Source organism: Emydura macquarii, unplaced genomic scaffold (genome assembly GCF_026122565.2).
Source record: "Emydura macquarii macquarii isolate MOO-44397 ecotype Brisbane River unplaced genomic scaffold, CSIRO-AGI_Emac_v2 contig_1003, whole genome shotgun sequence".
Taxonomy (NCBI): domain Eukaryota; kingdom Metazoa; phylum Chordata; order Testudines; family Chelidae; genus Emydura; species Emydura macquarii.
In genome coordinates, this window is record NW_027131140.1 from 107,810 (window position 1) to 129,644 (window position 21,835).

At 46.4% G+C, this 21,835-nt stretch overlaps 1 pseudogene; it reads left to right on the plus strand.

Moving 5' to 3' along the window:
* The first annotated feature begins 1,772 nt into the window (after positions 1-1,772).
* Positions 1,773-7,361, plus strand: LOC137150668 (up-regulator of cell proliferation-like; annotated as a pseudogene).
* Positions 7,362-21,835: the final 14,474 nt, after the last annotated feature.

Sequence of the window (21,835 nt, forward strand, 5' to 3'; positions counted from 1 at the left end):
AGTTAGGTACCTTCCTTTTTATCCTTGATTAATTTATGATGTCTAACAATCTGGCTCTAGTCTTCTTCCCAAAGTGCTTTAGCATATGGTCATAGATGTGGTCCCACCCAGGGGATCTGCTTGGTTCAAGCTTCTCTATTGCATTTTCAAGTTCATGTCTGAGAAAGATCTTTCAGAAGCCATGGTACTCAGATCTAGGCTGTCTTCACTGACCGCCGTCAGATCAACTTCTCTGGGTCGACTGAGCGGTCAGTGAAGACCCGCGCAGTCGATCCAAAAATTGATGTAGTAAGACCACCTTCTCAAGTGGCATAGCGCTGCATCGACAGGAACGCGGGTCCCGTCAGTGCAGTGCAGTGAAGGCGGCGCACAGAACAGAAGCAGAGAAGTCGACGGGAGTTATACAATTTTTTTGCGTATCTTGCATAACTCCGGTTGACTGCCACCGAATCTCCAAGGTCAGTGAAGACAAACCCCTATATGCAAGTTTTTAAATGATCTTTGTCTTTCCTCCTGAATAGTCCATCTTGCATGTTTTTTTGCAATGGCTTTTTCCTCATCATCATATATGAGCCTTCTCATCTTGACATAATGTTCAAACAGCATACTTACAGACTTTGTCATCTAATACCTCTATGCTTCTGCTTTTCACAATATTGGTGTTATTTAAATTGTAAGCCTTCATCTCTTTCCTCTCAATTTGCTTCAGTATGATCCATAAATCTTTTCCTCTGTGAGGATCCAGTCTTAGTAAATTAAACTGGCTCTTTGCTAAGGCAACTATTTACAGAGATGCAGCAATTGCAGCTTAGCATTCTAGCCATGCTGACCTCCTGGTGTCCACATAGACTGACCTCCTGGTGCCTCCTCCATATTCTTCCCTCCTGCAACCCATACACCTCCCTCTAAGTTCAATGTTGGTTACTACAGTTTCTAGTCATCATTCAGCCTTCGTAACATTTGTTGTCCTGTCTCTTGGGTAGAATGTACTGCTACTGTGGGCCAGGATGAGTTACTGCTGATTGCATATTCATCTTCACTTCCTTCCCCAATGTGATGTACTGAGAACAAAGGTAGGAGCATGGAAATTATCAGATGGAACAGGAAATAGGGGAGGTGGAAGAAGGAAGAATTTGCTCACTTCCTGAAGGAGTGCATCTGAGCAGAGCTAGATGAATTCATTTTTTTGTTTTGTGGCAGTTCCAAAAAAAATTACAAAATTACATTTGGTTTGCATTAAAACAAATCTAATTTTTTTTTTTTTTTTACATTTCTGTTGACTCAAAAAAGTTAATTTTGAGCCTGTTCTAGAGCAGGAATTCAAACCTGGCTTCCCCGCAGCCACTGGGCTACATATTATGGGAAGACAGGGGGAGGGAACAGCAGCAGCACCACCACCTCCTCCTTCTCCTCTTGCCATTTTATGAATGGCTGAAACTACTAATGTCAAATTTGTAATTAGTTTCTGGCTGACTGAAACCGCGTTTTTTGTTGAATACATGACCTGTCTGAAAGAATTTGCCCAGCTCTACTGAAGTGCAACATTTCAGCGAGGGTGACAGAGAGTGTGACAGTCAGGTCAACTCTGTGACAGTTGCTCCAAGTGGTGTTTCGGTATTGCAGCTATACAGCCCCTCTAAGTGGCTGTCACTTAAAAGGAACATGCAGGTTTCCATGATTTTTCTTCAGTAATTATAGCTCCCTTCACATTATAGCCCTAATACCAAAATAAAAATTATATGTGATAACTGCTTCAGTTTGACAAACTGTTCATGTTGTATCCCCTTTATACAGAGAGACCAAAAGCCCGTCAGTACATCGAGTCAAAGCTAAAAATGGAGAAATACAGAAGAAGGAAACTAACGCTGAGTGATGTACTGGAAATCTCCCCAGAAAGTCTAAACAACCGGCCTCCTCAGACAATAGCAGGTTTACCGTGCTGTTTCCTGCAGAAGCTCATGGCTCTGAATCAGATGGTGAGAAGCACAGACCTTGAGCACCAGGCAGTCAATGATCAAATACTAAGTGTAGTCAATGAGGAGCTGGATAGTCAAGAAGATATTTTTTTGACAGTGACACTGACACCAGAGATTCTCTGCACCACCTGGATATTCTCTGTGCTGTTCTGCTTTGCTCAGACAGTTTCCTACAGCAGGAGATCCTGTCCAAAATGTCCATGTGCCAGTTTGCCCTCCCTCTGCTGCTACCCGCCCTCGACACCCCCAAGTGCACCCTAATGTTGTGGGCCATGAGGGACATTGTGAGGAAGTGGAGGCCGCACTCCCTGGCAGAGAGCAGAGGGTTCAGAGAGGAAAGCCTGGTGCTCGCGGCAATGCGAATCATTTCCTTTGTGCGTATGAGGAGCTGCAGTTTCTCCAAGTCCAAACTCCTCAATGAGGTTCTCAGCCCCTCCCAGCAGCACCACGATTTCTTCATCGATCAGGACATGGAATCTGGGAACGTCCCTCGGGAAATCGCAGATGGGCTGGTCGAGATTTCCTGGTATTTCCCTGGTGGGAGGGAGGGCTCAGATCTTTTCCCAGAGCCCTTTGCGGTTACAAATCTGCGTGGAGACATTGAATTGCAGTGGCTGCAGTTTAGCTTTTTAACAGAGGTCTCCTCAGCAGTGTTCATAGTTACTGAGAGCATCAGTGAGAGACAATACTCACTGTTATCATCTCTGCAGGGATCAGCCACTAAATACTACTTCATCTTTAATAATCAGGCTGAGAAAGCCAAGGAAACGCTAGGATTTCTGAATAAGTTAGTCCCAGTGCTGAAACTGAACAAATCGCATGTGCTGCAGAAAGGAAGCACCACAAATAAGGCAACATTTGTAAAATATCTGCAGTCTGCAGTAGCAGCCATAATGAAGTCTTCTCCCAAGAGAATGAATATAGAAGCCATGGCTGTATCAGCGCGTGAATTAGGCATTCAGGTAGATGAGGATGATGAGGAATGTCAGTGTGCAAGCAAATATGCAAAGGAAATCACAGTAGAAATAGAAGATGTGGCACAGTACAAGAGCAAAAATATGAGACTCCAAGGTGAGCCATGGAATAACTTGGCTAAAGTGGAAAAAGAAATGTGCCAAATGAGAAGACAAGGAGACACTCCTATTGAGAACTACAAATCTCAGCTGAAAAAGGAATTATTAGAGTTACGTGATCAGCAGAATAAACATGACCTTACTAATGGTTTGAGTAAATTTGTTACTGGAATAGGACAACTGTCTCCCAGGGGGAAACATTACTTCTTGAAATGGATGAAGTTTCGCCTGGATCACATAACTCGGGAGAATCTTTCTAAACTACGGGATGAATATAAAGAGAAATGCAAAAACTCAAAAAATGACCCGAAAATGTTTGCAGAACATGATAAACAAATCTCTGGCAGTTCCTTAGGGGTGGAGCATTTCATGCGTGAGTTGGGGCAGTTTTATGAGGCTGAATACTCAATGGCTAAAGAAGGTAAAATAGCAGAAAACAAAAGGCAATTCATCCATTTCCCAGACATAGCAGCTGACCTGATGCTGGAAGGTTTTCCCCTCGAGCTGATCGATGGAGATGTATCCAGCATCCCACTGCAGTGGGTGACAGATGTTCTGACTCAGCTCCATGACAAGCTGGGGGGAAGGTCCAAAATGCTGGTTCTAACCATGCTGGGAGTGCAGAGCATTGGGAAATCCACCCTGCTCAACACCATGTTTGGCCTGCAGTTTGCAGTGAGCAGCGGCCAATGTATGCGAGGGGCCTTCATGTCACTCATTAAAGTGGCAGAGAACTTTCAGCAGGAGCTGGGCTGTGATTTCCTTCTGGTGATAGACATAGAAGGCCTGAAAGCCCCTGAACTGGCCAAGCTGGAGGATAGTTATCAACATGACAATGAGCTGGCCACTCTGGTGGTTGGACTGAGTGACATAACCATCGTTAACATGGCCATGGAGAACGCCACTTAAATGAAGGATGTCCTGCAAATTGTGTCCCATGCCTTTCTCAGAATGAAGGAAATTGGGCACAAACCCAACTGCCAGTTTGTGCATCAGAACGTCAGTGATGTGTCTGCACATGACCAAAACATGTGGGACAGGAAACACCTCCTGGAGCAGCTGGATGAAATGACCAAAGCTGCAGCAAAGATGGAAAAGAAATGCAGGGAGATGAAATATTCTGATATTATGGATTATGATCTGGAAAAACACAACTGGTACATTCCTGGTCTGTGGCATGGAGTCCCTCCCATGGCTCCAGTGAACATGGGATACAGTGAAAAGGTTTATGAATTAAAAAAATATTTGTTTGAATTTTTGAAAGGCTGTTCACAAAGGAGATCCCCCAAGGACATTCCTCAGTTTATCGAATGGGTGAGGAGCCTGTGGAATGCTGTAAAACATGAGAACTTCATCTTCAGCTTTAGAAACAGCCTCGTCGCTGAAGCCTATAACCAGCTGTCTGTGAAGTATGCAGAGTGGGAATGGGATTTTCGCAAGATAATGCATCTCTGGGTATCTAAAAAGGAAACTTTCATCATGAATCAGTCACCAGATAAAGTAGACACCAATGTTTTAACCAAACTAAAGACTGAAGAACAGGAAAAACTGGGGCAAGAAGAACAGAAGTTTTTGGCTCATTTAAAACAATATTTTGAAAGTGGAGCAGTAAATCTGCACCTGATAGAAAAGTACAAAGAAGATTTTAGGAGAAGTGCAAATGGTCTGAGGAATGAACTGGAGAGCTATTCATTCAGTAAGTTGCAAGAAGTGATTGAAGTTAGAAAAAGCCAACATAAAACAGATGCTATATTGTCAGACTACAAGAGAAAAATTGAAGAGAAAGTTGACAGGCTTCTGAACCATTGCAGGAAAAGCAAATGCAAACTAAATAATGATGAGCAGGAGAAAGAATTTGGCAACATGTGGACAGAAACATTGTCAGAACTATCACTCATTCCTTTACCGAAACGCAACATAGTCAAAGATCATAGAATCATAGAATATTAGAGTTGGAAGGGACCTCAGGAGGTCATCTAGTCCAACCCCCTGCTCAAAGCAGGACTAACCTCAACTATATCATCCCAACCAGGGCTTTGTCAAGCCTCAGCTTAAAAACCTCTAAGGATGGAGATTCCACCACCTCCCTAGGTAACCCATTCCAGTGCTTCACCACGCTCCTAGTAAAAAACTTTTTCCTAATGTCCAACCTAGACCTCCCTCCCTGCAACTTGAGACCATTGCTCCTTGTTCTGTCATCTGCCACCATTGAGAACAGCCTAGCCCCATCCTCCCTGGAACCCCCTTTCAGGTAGTTAAAGGCCGCTATCAAATCCCCTCTCACTCTTCCCTTTTGCAGATTAAACAACATATGGAGCTCCATCTGAGAAAAGACCTAGAGAAAAGGGGGAGTGAAGTATGGCAGATGTTAGAGAGTGCTACAAGCTTGCCTACTTATAAAACACAAAATTTCAAAATGAAAAAGGAATACTTAGACTTAAAAGTGATCAGAGGTTTCAGAATATCGGTGTCTGGGGTGAAAGAATACTTTACACAGGAATGCTGGAATAAAGCAGAAGCTCTGGCTATGGCCTTAATACATGACTGTAATAATTACACTGAAGGGAAGGTAAATTGCAAAGCAGATTACGATGAAACTTATTGCAGAGAGTTGTTGTGGATTATTAATGAGCAGCTTCAGCAGGCTAAAGTTGAAAAGCTTCACACGACCCCTTGCTTTGAAGTTGACCGGAAGCTTCACATTTTGGGAGATGCAGCTCGTGCATTTCAGAAGATGCATGAAGATTTTATCAAGGAAACTGATCCTCTGCAACGTCTGGAGAAACTGAAACCTCAGTATCTCTCCACATTCAAAGCTGTTTACTCAGAGAAGGATGAATGTCAGAACAAGGCGTGGAATTTCTGTGATCAGTGTCTGCGACCAGCCCTGGTAGACCATGTGAACAAGAGAATCGGGACAGAAATTGTGGATGACTTTTTCATGAATGAACAGTCTATTGAGTACAGCACCAGGAAGTTTTTCCAATTCTTTGTTCTGGAGCAGCTGTTGGAAGAAAATGACTTTAACAATTATGTGCAATACACAAGAAATTATGTGAATTTTATCAAAACCCGGATACAGAGACATTTGTTAACACACTACAGACAGAAAACAAGTTTGGAAGATTTGGAGAAAAGTATTTTATCCTCAATAATCAAGAAACTCAGTAAGGTTTTGAAAGAATCCAAAGGTGAGAAAACTAAAACAGTCCCTTCCTTTCTTGACAACTTGTGTGAAATGCTGCAGCAGGACCTTGTCATTCCCAAGGACAGCTTAGAAGTGATACTGTTTAAAAACACAGCAAGTGCAGACCAATTTTCAGTTTTTATACTTAATTTTATTCCTGATCTGGAAAAACAAGTTTTATCTAGTTTTGAAAAAATGGAAATTGAATCAAAACTCTCAGAACTTTCAGTGAAGCCCCAGGATGAAATGTTCAAGCGAGTGTTTGGCTGTGGGAAGCAGTGTCCGTTCTGTAAAGTCCCCTGTGAAGCAGGAACCTCTGTTCATGAGCAGCATTCTGCTTCAGTGCATCGACCTGAGGGATTAGGGACATGGTACAGGATAGAAACAAAGAAACTTTGCTATGATATATGCTCCTCTTCTGTGGATTCCAATAAAGCATTCAGATGTCAAGAGACAAAATGGGAACTTCATCCTTATAAAGATTGTCGCAAATTTTTTCCAGACTGGTGCATTCAGCCAGATGCCAGCATCAAGGCTTCTGATTACTGGAAATTTGTTTTCAAGGAATTCAATGAAGATTTTGCTAAGGAGTTTCAGGCTCTCCCGGCAGATCTCCCTGAGGACTGGCATAAAATAACCAAAAAGCAGGCACTGGAGAGCCTAAAGGAAGCCTTTGCATTGAAGCCACAAACAGGCTGAGAAACTCTATTGTGAGCAGAAAGTTACAGAAGTTAATTTTCTTTTAATGTGGTCTGCGGAAAAAAATCCCTTATCTTCTAAATATGTAATTTTTTTTCTCCAAGAACATCAGGCACAGTTTGCGGCTTCCAAACAGATAAAGACACAATGCTTCTTCACATTTCACGTCGCATAACAATTCAGGGCACAATTAAAGCTGAGGGAAAGACCTAAACGTGTAGGTTCTGCATCTTTGTCTTAAGAAGCAAATGATCAAAACCCTAAATCTGTCCTGGCTAGTGCATATTCCTGGTACCATCCAGTGACCGGCAAACCTCTCCCAGATGAGTGTTCCCTCCAAAGAGCCTCTGAATACCAACCCTGCATGTATGCTACTTAAAATATCACTAACCTTTGCTTTTGTGGGTAATCTGACACCAAACAGGCTGGCCGTGATGCTCACCTTCCCTGGGGAAATGCATGGGAGGGGGAAAGTACTTCAGAAACACTGAGGGGAGAGATTTGCAGCAGGAGGGGATGCAAGCAGGAAACACGACAGACTCTGAGACTCCAAGGAAAACCCACCCCCATTCCCGGGAATGACCTTTCCCTCTGCTCTGCTCTCTGCCCTGCACACCTCTCCCACCCATGGCAGTAAGGCTGAAAAGCCCTGATGCTATTGGTGATTCCCCTTGTGGTTGCCTGCTACCCCTCTGCATCGGGGTGCTGTGCGGAGCAGCCAACGAGGGTAGTTAGTGCTGCTAAGAAATCTATGGTCCCAGATTTAATGTGACATACTGCCGATTTGCCTGATACCTGCCTGTTTTTCCACCCCTCTACATGCATGGCATGGTTTGGCCCAGCTCCGTCCTTAACATCCATAAGGATCCTTCAGGATGAAAGTGGCTATAAAGGTGTGAATGAATATTACAGTGATTCCTGTTGCTTTCAAACATGATATTAAAATTGCTTTAGGGGAGCTGTGACAGTCAAACTATAGCTTGTCTGCCATGTCTTTCCCCTGCTGCATAAACACTGCTGATTTGAGGATTTACTGTCCTAGGAGTTTTGCCTGATCTCGTTTGCTTGTTCTCCCGATATTGTATAAGCCCCAGTTCAGGCCAACGAGGATTTTACCTCAAATACTCACATGATCGCTGGAAGATGGTGTCACGGTGGCTGGATCAGGGGGGCCCTTGAGGTGTATTCAGGAGCTCTGATTACTCCCTTCTACACCAGTCTCACACTGTGGGTGTCACACTGGCTGGATGGGGGGAGGGGCGGCATTTAGTATATTGTGTGACATCAGTGTGTCAAAATCATAATAATTCATGTAAGATATGTCATGTCAGGTACTGTTAGAAAGGCTGTAATGTGCTACGTAAGATGATGATGTTTATGTTCATGTGTTATATTTGTAATGGAAGTTATGGATATTTTTGACATATCTGTATTTCAAATTGTGCTGTCTGAGACACACCCTAGACAGGGTGGCGGCAGAATAATAGCCTGCTCAATGGCCCATTGAGACATTCACAGATGCAAGGGGCCCAGTGGGAAAAGTCAGGGATATACCTGATGAGTGACCAGGACTTGCTCATTTTTTGTTCCTGTAAAATTCGACAAACAGCATGGCCAGGGCCAGGGGGTATATAAGGCAGAGTCATTTTGTTCTTCAGTCGCGATTCAGCTTCAGCTACCAACCTACCTCTGGATCAGCTCATCTATAACTGAACTGAAGCTGTGAAACAAAGGACTAAAACCCGTCCAAGTAATGGATGTATACCAGAGGAACTATACAAGCCTGCAAACTCCACAATTCTTCTAGAAACATGATATATATGGACTTTCAAATCATTTGTATGTATCTGATTGCTCTAATCCTTTAACATTTCTCTTATGGTTAGTTTGTTTCTTTTTATAATAAACATTTAGTTTTAGTTACTAAAGGATTGGCTGGCAGCGTGGTATTTTGGGTAAGATCCAAACTTATATTGATCTGGTACTGTGGCTGACTCTTTGGGGTCAGGGGAACCTTTTTAGTAAAGAGCACGGAGTATAAATAACTGGTCTCTTTACTGGACCTAGTGGCTGATTGGGAGCTGGAGACTGGAAAGCAGTAAAGGGGGCTGTGTGTATTTGTGTACTGGCTTCCTGATAACTGGTTTGGGGAATCAGAAGCACAGTTTGTGGCTGGTTGGGAATCTGAATTCAGTGTCACCCACCAGCTCTGGGAGAATCTGCTCTCCGTTTGCAGCCTGCCCTGACATTGGCATTTTCAGGTGGCTACCCTAGGCATGGACGGGTCACACCAGCAACCATCCCAGGCGGAAAGAAGGAACTGAGGGGGCATAGGGCCGGCAGCACCTCATATACCGCAACATGTGCGCAGAACTCCAGGGAGTGCCGGAGCCAGCCCCACGGGGTCTGCTAAGGGGAAAAAAGTTATGGGTTACTGTGCACGGAGGGGTGCACACACCTATAATGGAATGGACATGAGCAAGCACTTGAAGAACAAATGGATTACTGCACCTGCAACTTGTGTTAATGAAGCAAATGAGGACTATGAGAATTTCCCCATAGAAAGATGTACCACCAATCCTCCAAGAGGAGTTTGGCAGTGTCGGTATAAGGTTTATGGATTGGACGGGGGAATCTCAACCCAGTGGGGAATATCAAATTTATCAGGAAATATTGCATGATATTCCCTGGGTGCTGGCATGGTTAACTATAGTGGGAGACACAGTTATCCAGCCATGTGGTTTGTCACAGAAGGTCCCAAGAATTTAGCTCTCTGGTCTCCTGAAGTGTATAAACCCTCTTTGGAATATAGGGCCCCACAATTGGGGTGTGATGTCGCCATGTGTAAATACAATGGTACTTCCATGGAGGATAATCCCAGAAAGTGTTGTTGTTATCTCCATATTACACTGGGTGTAAAGTCCCCTTTGGGATGTTGAGTGTATGATGATTTAACCATTTGAGATCTCCGACTGTAACCCTACAGGTCATATGGATGCCAAGCTGGAAAAAGCTGAATTTAAATTGGCTGCAGCCAGGAGTTGGAAATATTCCCCGATGAGCAAACGGGTAGGAGCCATTATGGGAGTGGATGCAATCAGCGCTCCTCAATGTGTCTTTTCAATCTATTACATGGGTGGTACGCCCTAAGGAATGGTGGGTGGATCAAATTCATCCCAACTGTAGTGTATACATAGAAGGGTTAAAACAACAATTTCATTGGTGGGTGAGGAGACTTACTTGGAACCGTCGCCAGAAAAGGGATTTGTGGAAGCAGGGAACAGAGCACTCGGTACATGGAAGCTGGGGGATGAGTGGGTAACCAAACAATTGATAAGCCAAAATGTAAAATTTCAAAAACAAACCAATGAATTAATGGCACAGCAATTACGGCCAATTGCCACAGGATGGGGGAAGGCAGCAGAGGTAAACCTGCGGTTAATTCATTGGGCAGGCGATCTTGTGACATGGGTTGGGGATGGTTTCAGAAGGCTAATGTGGGAAGAGGTGTGTGTGGGCATACAAAATGCTCAGTTAACCATGTTACTGAGTGTTATGAAGGATGCTTGGTCAGAACGATGTCCTTCCGTTTTAAACCATGAGGCTAGTCCATATTTATCCACACTTGCAAAAACATACCCCTCCACTTGGAAGCTAACATCCCCAACTTGTGGGGCCAGCACTTGTGTAATAGTTACTATGATACCGGGGGAAGGGAATGCAACTAAGTTTGTTCCCCTGAGGCCTATGGGAGTAACAAGGGAAGGAGGAATGTGTTGGGAACCACTGGGAGATAGATGAGGAGGGTGGAATGGTGAAAATTGGACTATCGTCACGTTAAGTAACTGTATATCTGGTGAAAATATCTGGATGTGCCCCTCTCCTATGACTATGGAGGAGCAGGATCAATGGCAAAGGGAGGGCATTTAGGGTAATGTATATGGGGTATGGAGTATTCTGTTGGGAATGTATGCAATCGTGTAATATAACACTAGGAGGCAAGAATCGTACCAGCATATGACCGGATTACAAACATCTATACACTGCCACCTGGACTAAGGTGCACAAATGGGCCTAATTGTTGTGAGCAATTAAACCAGCACCTATTACTCCGTCCCATACCAAGTAGTTGAACTGGTTTGGACAATACCAGATTTCACTGTGGATATCCAATGGACACACAATATGGACAAAAGTACACAAAAATTACAGGAGCAACTCACCGCAACCATCAGTAGTTGGACCTATTGATACTATGCACTTCAGGATGACACTGACAGGATTTTAACCCTGTCAAAGGAGGAGAAGCAGTGTTTCTGGTGGTGGCCAGGATGTTGGACTATATTACAATTGTAAGGGGTCTATTAGCCCCTCACTGAAATGTAGTGGGTCTTTTTGTTTGACATCTCTGGAGGAAGCAGGACCCTGGAATGAACAGCCCCCAGGGCCAGTGGAGAGAGGCCAACTCAGGTCAGCCTGATTGACAGGGCAGACAGGCCAATGAAGGAGCCAGGATGGTTGGGCGGGGGGAACCCAGCCCTCCATGAGTTGGAGCTGCATGCCTGGGCTGAGCAGCCCCGAGCCAAGGACAAAGACGCCAGCCGATGGAAGAGGAGCACAGGAAGCTAGGCTGAGCTGACTCGTCCCGACCCACAGCACCAGAACCAGAGGGGATCCCAGAGAGCCCAGCTGAGCACAGCTGCACTGAGCGGAGCAAAGCAGGAGATGGGGACTGGAGCGTCTGATCTGGGTGCGGTGAGCAGCTGGGGAGAACCAGGGGGAGCCTGGCAGTGTGCGGCTACTGTCAGAGCAAGTTTCTGACTCTCTGCATCTCTGCAGTATAGCCAGGGCCTGGACGGTGGGCCTGCGACATGTGACACGGACTGTGAACCTTCCTTACACCCCAGAGACACTGTGTGTGGTGCCCTAGGCCAGGGGGCAGTGTGGGGTGTTTTCCTTTAACCTTTCTCCTCTTTTCTTATTTTTTATTTGATGTTTGATTGCTGTTTGTGTAATAAATTGTATTGCTTTGTATGGTATGCAGTGATTAGTGGGTCAGGGAGTGCCCAGTGCAGAGTTAGTGCCCCGGAGTGGGGACACCCTAGCCCCTGCCCTAAGGGACCATGGCAAGATTGGGGGTTGAGCCCCAGGAATCCTGGGCCCAGCCTTGTCAGGGTTACAGGGACCCCACCACACAGGAGAATGGAAGGGGAGCCCTCGAGGTCTGGTGGGCCTCTGGGTAAAGGGAGTGAGAGCAGGGACTCAGATCCTTTTGCTAGCCAACTCTACCAGGGTAGTGTATAAGGAAGGAAAGTTCCACACAATAGCGGGCCCATTCCCCCGCTTACACAATGGTCCGGTCTCTCGGTGTTGCTGTGGATTATTCTAGCACCTGGTGTATTGCTAAGTATACCTGGTGTTACGTTGCATATGGAAACAGCCAAGAGGGACACAACTCCCTAATGTACAGCCACTGATTATAACCCAGAAGTAGTATAGTCAGCCCTCCTCCAGCGCAACAGACAACCCGGACCCAAGCTTCTTGGGCCCATTATACTGGGAAGTTGGAACACTAATTGGAACAGGTGTAGCATGCCCGTACAAGAGAAGGTGCAGGGCACTACATTGCACAGGGGGCAGTGGGGCAGATGGAGCGTCGACATATTCCATCTTGATGCCTGGCCCTATCAAGAAATGTGTTATCATCTGTCCTATGCTTTTCCCGGGATACCTGGGCAGGAGGATCCCAAAAGAAAAGAAAAGAAAAGAAAAGAAAAGAAAAGAAAGGGGTGGAGTGTTAGTATATAGAATATAGATATTCAGGCCTGCCTGTAAAGGCCCATGTTTTGCAAATATATCCTTATCATTTAGCTGGTTATACGGGTATAAAACAAAGAATCAAAACCACAGGCCTTCTCTCACTGCAACAGTCTGAGGCCTTGTGCTTTGGCTCAGATGCAGGAGTGGCAGCCATAAGCTGGAAAGCATGCAGTCACACACACACATTCCAACATAACGTCTAATACCAGGCTGTGCAGATGGTGATCCACTCTAACACCTCCAGATAAAAAAAAGATCCTAGGATGTTTAAAGGAAACCTGGTTTGATAACATTCTGTCTGGCAAAAGAATTGCTTATCAACAGTTGTGGTTGTAAAATCTATACTCCTTATTGTTTTATCTTTATGGTACCCTATTCTCTATTATCTATTTGAATGATTTCTCTCTGGTTCTTTGATTGTTTCTGTCTGTTGCATAACTAAGGCCTGGTTCACACTGGGGACTTATGTCGATTTAAAGTCCCTTATATCGATTTAAGTACTCCCATATTCACACTGACACCACTGTTAATTCGAATTAAGGTGCCAGTAAAAACCTCTGCAAGTGGTGTAGCACCTAAATCGACTTTGTAAATTTGAATTAGTGTTAGTGTGAACGTAATGGAGCTTAATTCGAATTAATTGACCTCCGGAATGTATCCCATTATGCTCCATTTTCAGCTCTCTGGCCAATCAATCTGTGGTGCTCTGTAGTCACAATAGCAGGTAAAGTCTCCTCCCCTCAAGCCCCGGGAAGATTTGAATTTCCACTGTCTGTGCTTGCTGCCAGCGTGGAGAGAGGTTTGTTAGTGATCTCAGCATGGCTACTGCAAAGCCCAAACGTGCTCCAGCATGGAGTCGACCAGAGGCCTTAGACCTCATCGGGCTGTGGGGCGAGGAATCAGTTCTGGTTCAGCTCAGAGCCAGCAAAAGAAATCTGAACATTTATGTGAAGATATCCCAGGGCATGCTGGAGAAGAAGCACAAGAGAGATGCTCAGCAGTGTAGGGTCAAGATAAAGGAACTTCATCAGACGTGCCAGAAAGCCAGCCGCTCTGGGTCCTCTCCAAAAAGATGCAGGTGAGTTTTCTGTCTTCAGTTTTCTGTCTTCAGTTCCTGTCTCTGTGTTTGTGATGCCAGATGATTCCCCCCGCCTGCCATGCGGTTTAGATCTCCGAAACTGTGTTTGTACTGCAAGCACAGAAATCCCCCCCCCCCCCGACCCCGATCCTGTCTGTGTGGGTTTTGGATGTATGCTGAGATAAACGCCCCCACAGCACCCCCCCGATTTTTCCATCTGTGAGGGTTTTGAATGCAATCCGACCTCCTCTCCTCCACTCCCTCTCAGTTCCTGTTTCTCTGTGTTTGTGATGCCATCCCCCACCCCCACCCCGCAAACTCGGGTCCTGTCTCTGTGGGTTTGTGATGCCAGCCAATTACCCCTCAGCCCTCCATGCGGTCTGCATTAGAAAGTCACTTGCTACATTGTATAAAATCATAATTATGACAACTGAAACATATGTCTCTTCTTCCTCTTCAATACCCAAACTAGAGGCAACATTGTCTCACACCATCATTGCTGAAATTGATCAATAGATACATTCTTCCTAACTTTAAAAACTGTGTCTACATTGTATCCAAGCATCATTATTTCAAAATCTTACATATGTATATTGTTCTTCACTGATTTGGCTGTGGCTATCTTGTTTTTTTTTCTTTTCATTCTGTAGACCCCTTGCCAGTGGCCCGACCATTAAGCAGTGCTGCGCACAGACTGTCTGAGATTAGGAAAAGGAAGAAACTAAACACCCTACCCTACCCCTGGAGAGAGTGAAGGAACCTTTCCTCCTACCCCTTCACCCAAGACATGACTGCATCTTTTCAAAACGTTTCTTTATTAAAGAAAATCTTGTTCATGAGGGATTTGCTGGGCACAGATCTGGAAGGGCGGTGGAGGGAATGGGTATCATCAAAGGAAAATATACAGGAACTGATATCAGGCTTTCATCAAAGGCAAGCAGCATACAGCGGGGGGGAGGTCATGAGAAAAGGCAAGCAACATATGGGAGGGGGTGGGTGCTGGGTGCATGAGAAAAGGCAAGCAACATATGGGCGGGTGGGTGCTGGGTGGATGAGAAAAGGCATGCAACATGTGGGGGTGGGTGCATGAGAAAGGCAAGCAACATATGGGGGGGGGGGGTTCTGGGTGCATGAGAAAAGGCTAGCAACATACAGGAACAGAAATCACTAATGCATCACTAATTCATTGCCTGAAGCAATTGGGAATTGTTCTGCTGGATGTCTTGAAGCAGGGCAGCCTCCGCTGCTTCACCTTCTTGCTCTTTTTCTCAAGTACCCCATGCTAAGCTGCAAAAAGCAATGGTGATTGCAGGGAGCAAAAAAACCGGCTCGAAAATCCTTTTCCTGTTTGTTTGGGAGGGGGAAAGGGTGGGGGAAACAGCGATGCATCCTGGGACGATGCCACAGCCTCCGTCGCTAGTTGCACTGTGGGATAGTTACCCAGATTGCACTGCTTTCTAATTCGAATTAAGGTTGGAATATGTGAACACAAGAGACCAGCTCAAATAGCGTAGTGAGAACAGTCTGCTGCTATTTCTTTAAATCGGCTGCTGAAAGTCATGTGCACATAGCCTAAGTGTCATCAGCTAAGGTAGTGGGATATGATTGGTTAAAGAATTATGTTACAATATATTACGAATCACCTTGTAATATTGTTAAAGAAATGATTGGTCAAGACACGTTATACAAACTGAGGTAAAACAAGAAGTAGGGGGGAAGATGTATTGGTGTAAAGGACTGGGGGGGTCCTAATGGATTCTTGCTTGAAAAGATCCCAATAAACCTGTCATATTACCTGCTGCTGGACTTCTGGACTTCTGCTTCTGTCAGCAAACTAAGAACTGAAAGGACTGGGACTAACACCCACGCTAAGGTGAGGGTTTCTCTAGGGAGTGGATTTGTGGCCAGGGTTAGGGTTTCTACACCTAGGAACCATGGGGCAAGGTTTAGAGGTCCTACAGTTAGGGCTTCCTGCTCTAGGTTAGGGTTCCTACAGGACGGGGTCCACGTTCTAGGGCTAGGGGTACCGTAGGTAGGGGTCCCTGCCCTAGGGTCAGGGATCCTACAGGTAGGGATCCCCACAGTATGGCTAGGGTTCCTATAGGTAGTAGATTTGGGGCAAGGGTTAGGGTTCCCATAGGTAGGGTCCCTGCACTAGGGTTAGGATTCCATTTGGTACAGGTCCCCGACCTAGGGTAGTGGATTTGGGGCTAGGGTTAGGGTTCATATAGGTAGGGGACTTGTGTGAGCCCTCCCCAGGAGTTGTGCAAAAAAATCAGATGCAGACTCCTTGTTCTATTGTATCAGTGAGACAGACGCACACAGAAATGTTTCCTGTACTGTTATGATAACGGTGCAGTGCTGGTTAGTACGGCATAAGTGGACTCCATCTTATTAGTTTCTTGCAGTTTCTTTCCTGAAACTTGTACTATTGAACCTAAAAATAGCTTGATAAATTCTCAGTGTGTGAGTGAGGAATGTATGTTTATGGCATAAAAAGATACCAACCTAAACTGCTCTAACAGAAAGGGGAGTGAAGACACCAACTGCCATCCTGACCCTGAAGGCCGAAGAATACCTATCAGCGACCCTAAAGTGCAAATTAATGACCCTAAAGTACAGAAGGATCCACCCTGGGAACAAAGAAAGTACAGAAATAAGAGAACAGTCATGCTTGCAATTAGCTGGTGATAAACATCTATACTGAACCCAGAGGCAGCATGGCACAGTGGGGCCCATAGACTGACATGAGAGCCAGCAAGTATCAAAGATGGGTAAAAACATGGAAACTTTGGGTCTCGGTCTGTAATTGTCATCTTGGAGCATCGGATTCACGACCGACAGAGGCCTGGCTCCCTCCTTGTGCCCAGCCTAGTTGGACAGGAGGCTGGCTCGAGCAACGCATGGAAGGACTGGGAATTATATCACACAAGCTTGCAGAACGCTGTGAATGTGATGGCTTTTTAATATTCTTACATGTACAATAAACGCCGCATCTCACCTTGTCCCCCTGAATAAGATCCTGCTCGTCTTTTCTAAGTATAACATTTTGGTGGAGAATTGCGAAAGGGGGGAGCATGGCAGTATCTCACGATTATTGTAAAAAAATTGGTGTGCACACCCCCGGCTTTACGAAGCTTGTCACTATAGAGGAAGATCTGAAAATATGTTTGTTCTTGTGTGCTTGTTTGTTTGTTTTCTTGGTTAACCAAACAGACTCTGAAGGACAGAGGAGTTTGTGTTTGCTCTACCAGGAGTTGAAAAGGGTTATGAGTTGAGATATATATATATAAAAGTTTTAGGGTAATTGTTGTTTGTGTTTTATTGGGAAAATGTTTAAGAAAACATAGTCTAGAAATATCCCCAAGGAAAAGCAGGAAGCGCTGCCCTTTGTACAAAACTTACAACCTTTAAGCAGATTTTGCCAAGGTTTGGGCACAGCCCCTGGACACCAGAGCCACTGTCATCTAAGCTGGGATAGGGGCTGGTGTGTTGTTTCAGTTGCTCTGGCCCACGAAGCTCCACTTCCAGATTTGCTGTTCCTGTTTATACTTCTCTTTCTTTCTTCCTCTGCTACTGCTTCTCCCCCCCTTTCACTCTCCCCCCTCCCCACCCCCTTGCTCTTCTGTTTTTCTGAGATTTTGATGGAGGTAACTTTGGATACACTTTGAATGTGAAAAGCAGCACAGATTAAGGCAGCTGTGTTGCAAAGATGGTACTTGGTGGCTTAAGTTTGACAAGAACAATATGCCACCTTAAGAAATGAATAAAATACATTAGAATCAGCTCAGTAAAAACAGTGGCTGATAAACACAGAACTCTGAGAAAGAATGGAGAGTTTATGATTACAAAACCATGTTGCCAGTGAAATATTACATGCTATGGCAGCAAAGAATAACATAACAATGCTAATATATAGTAAATTGGAGGCACAAGTAAGTGATTTAAATGAAAAGAGAAGAGTGAAAAGAATTGCACTTGAAAGCTGTGGAAAGTGTTATAAGAAAAGAATTCTTGGTTTCTTCGCAGCCATTCTGAAGGAAAAATGGGCCCTTTTCCACAAAGGAATGGTCTGTGAATCCTGACTAAAATAATTTGAATATGTATGATTTAGTTAAAATCCCTAAAGGAGAAAAGGGTTTCACTGGAACTTAACTGGCTCCAAATGTGTAAAAAGGAATGTAATGTGTGTACAGCTGTGTAAAAATAATTAGATTGGTGAAAAAAAAAAAAAAAAAGAATTTGTGTGAGCAAATATATTGTGTAAATCTGTAAGGTTTTAAGGACCTAAACCAGGGGGGTCAAACTCATTTGCTATGGCAGGCCAGATTTGAATTAAATGTACTTCAAGTGGGCCATACAACCATAAATCAAAATACTAGGCACAACCATTTTTATGTAGTATTATATTTTATTTGCTAGATATCAGTGATATAAAAACTGCAGTAAATTCACTTCTACAACTACTACATTTTACAATTAAAAGAATTGATCAGTGATTAGGAATTATAGTACTTTATTTACTGCTACTGCTGCTTCCTGATGCCTGACACCTCTTACTTTGGACCACTGCATCAAAGTCTGGAGCAAGGGACCCTACACAAGGCTGTGTATATGAGACACAAGGCCCAGCTTACATAAGGCTGTGTATGTGAGACACAAGGCTGTGTACATATATACAAGGCCCAGCTTGCACAAGGTTGTATATGCGAGATATCACCATAACAGTCTGGCATACCCAGCGCTCTGCGATGCCACGAGGTATGTTTGTCTCAATTACTTAGCTGTAAAACCCTCCTACAATGTGTGGAACTATCACAGTTTGATGGTATTTTACTTTGCAGGGCTACAGTGACATTTTGACGACGTGTTGTTCTATAGGAGAATTGAGTAACCCCAAAATTGTGCAGTGGAAGAGATGTGCCTTCACTAGGCACCAGAGGGAGAAGGAGCATATATCGTTCAGCCTGAACAACTCTAATATAACAATTGGCTTCTGTCTTTCCTAAGCTATTTGCCAGTGTATTTTTGGGACAGTTCTTCTGGAAAGATGTATGTGTGGCAACAGCAACTGAAGTGGGAGAAAATGGTAAACAGTGAGCAGCTGTAGGAAGATTTTTCTGCAGCTGAAAGTAGCGTGTGTTTTGAAGTGAGTGGGCTGTGAAGAAGCAGTTCTGTCCCCTGCGGTGCTCCAAGACCACACTCCCTCCTCTTCTGCCTTTTGGGGCGCAGTCTCGCACAGACAGCGATGCCCCAAGACCACACTGTCCCTCTCCCGCGTTTTGGAGTGCTGTGTCTCGTGCATACAGCGCTCCACGCGCTGCCGCCAGAGTATACAGATCTCGCAGCGTTGTACTCTCTGGTGAGATGCTGCGGGCGAGTGGGGCAGCCAACTTGCCAGTGGCGCAGAGCGCCACGGCCCCACTTCCATACTGGCCCTGGTGCCATTCCCGAAGTGGCACCAGCTCTTGCCGTCCTCCCCAGTCCCAGCTCTGCCCCCCCTTCCCGATGCTGACCCCGGCCTGGGCCCCCTTTCCTGGCCCCAGCCACGGCCCCAGCCCTGGGGCCTGCCGCACCAGGGTCCAGCCCCCACAGGCGTGAGTGGGTGAGCTGGCCAGCAGGCAGTACAGGCGGACCTGCCCCACAGCGGCCATGCTGGAAGGCCAGCCGGCGGCGCTGGGGGCCCCGCCCTTGGGTTGGCAGTCCTCGCTGCCGGCGCTTCTACTCCTGCATGTGGGTAGGTGGGTCAGCTGGCCAGCACCATGGATTGCCAGGGCTCCCCTTCCCCACCCAGCCCAGGCCCTGGCCCCGACCCAGCCCCCAAAGCGACGGGCGGACTGATGGCTTTTGGGGCCCTGCCCCAGGGCTTCCCAGCATCCCTCATCGTCATTGAGGTCAGCGTTGTCTAGAGGGTGTTCTCTGGAAAGATGGAGTGCCCATGACTCAGGACACCGCTCTCCTCCAAGGCGAGGGCCTTGGAGTCTTCTGATGCTGCTCCGGGGTCCTCCTGCAGGGGTAGTCATCAGGCAAGCTGCCATCGACAGAAGGTGCCAGAGCCCCTGATGCAGGTAGCCCCCGGATGGCCTCAAGGGCAATGGCCACCCCAATAGCCTTACTGGGGGCCCTGGGGTTTCCAGCTGGGGCCAGGACCCCAATCTGTTAAGTCCTAAGGGGTACAACTGATGCCCCCGGTATTGGAGAAGGTCCATCACCTGCCCTCAGACGATGATTCAGACCCACAGGAGGGGACCTCTGTGGATACCACTCATCAACAGGAGGGGGCACCACCTCCAGCTGCACCCCTTCAATCCTCCTCCTCCTCACTGGATGAAGCAGTTTCCCAAGGCCACTCAGCACCACTGGATGATTTCAGGTGCACCAGGAGCTGCTCAAAAGGGTTGCCACCAACTTGGGGCTGGAGGTGGAGGAATTAAAAGAGGCTACGGACAGTCTTTTCAATGTGCTGGCAGAGGCTGCCCCAGCTTGAGTAGCCCTTCCTGTCCATGAAGGGGTCCTCAAAATAGTGAAGGCCCTGTGGCAAACCCCTTCTTCAGTGGCCCTGACATCTAAGGCGGCCGAGAAAAAATATTATGTCCCGGCCAAAGGATTTGAGTATCTCTTTACCCAACTCTCCCCTGGGACCATGGTGGTGGACACTGCCAACCAGAGGGATAGGCAGGGGCAGCCGGGATCTACTTCCAAACACAAGGATAAGAAACAGGACTTGTTTGGGAGAAAAAAAATTTTACGGCAAGCCTACAGTTTAGGATTGCCAACCAGCAGGCTTTCCCAGGCAGATACAATTCCAACCTGTGGGACTCACTGAGACGCTTCACTGAGGCTCTGCCCTAGGACCAGGCTCTGGACTTTAATACCATCGTGGAAGAGGGTATCATGGTAGCTAGAACAGCACTCCGGGTGTCTTTGGATGCAGCTGACTCGGTGGGCAGGGCTATTGCCTCTGCCATCTCTATGCGCAGATGCTCGCGGCTCCAATCCTCCGGACTGTCCCAAGAGGTTCAGCAGTCCATCCAGGATCTTCCCTTTGATGGGTCTCCATTATCGCCTATCTGCACCAATGCCCCATGACAACAGCCAGGCATTGCCTGCAGCTGTTAGGACACGTGGCGGCCTGCACCTCTGTGGTGAGACTCGCTCATCTGAAGCTCAGACCGCTTCAAGCATGGCTGGCCTCAGTGTATGTCCTGAGCAAACACCCCCTGGTTTAGGTGGTCACAGTTCCTCCACCTGTCCTAGCCTCCCTAGACTGGTGGAGAACCCCCCAGGATGTGTTTAAGGGCGTTCCGCTTGAGGAATTAGTCCCCTCGATTATCCTAATATTGGACGCCTCGGACATAGGGTGTGTGGCCCATATCAGCACCAACCACGGCACTCAGGGGATCTGGCTGAGAGAGGAGAAGCGCCTGCACATCAGTGTCATTCGCCTGGCATGCAGAATGTTCCTCCGCTTCCTTGTGGGCAGGGTGGTGCAGGTGCTTACAGACAACACAGCGGTCATGTACTACATCAACAGGCAGGGGGGAGCCTGCTCCTCAGCCTTCTGCAGAGAAGCTATCTGCCTGTGGGACTTTGCCGTAAGGCACGATTTCCACATGATAGCCTCTCACCTCCCAGGAGTGAGGAACGACAAGGGAGACCACCTCAGCAGGTCATTTTTAGCTCACCACGACTGGATGCTTCACCCAGCGGTGGCATCTACGATCTTCCGGAATTGGGGCACTCCCCAGGTGGATCTGTTCGCGTCAGCCTGGAACAACAAGTGCTCACAGTTCTGTTCTCTCTGTGGTTGAGATACTGGGTCGATCTCAATGCCTTCCTCCTGGACTGGTCAGGGAGCCTCATGTATGCATTCCTGCTCATTCCCCTCCGGCTCAGAGTCCTGCTAAAGATCAAGAGCGACAGAGCGGACGTTATCTTGATCGCTTCAGCCTGGCTGCGACAGCATTGGTTCAGCATGCTGCTGGACCTCTTGATCACACCC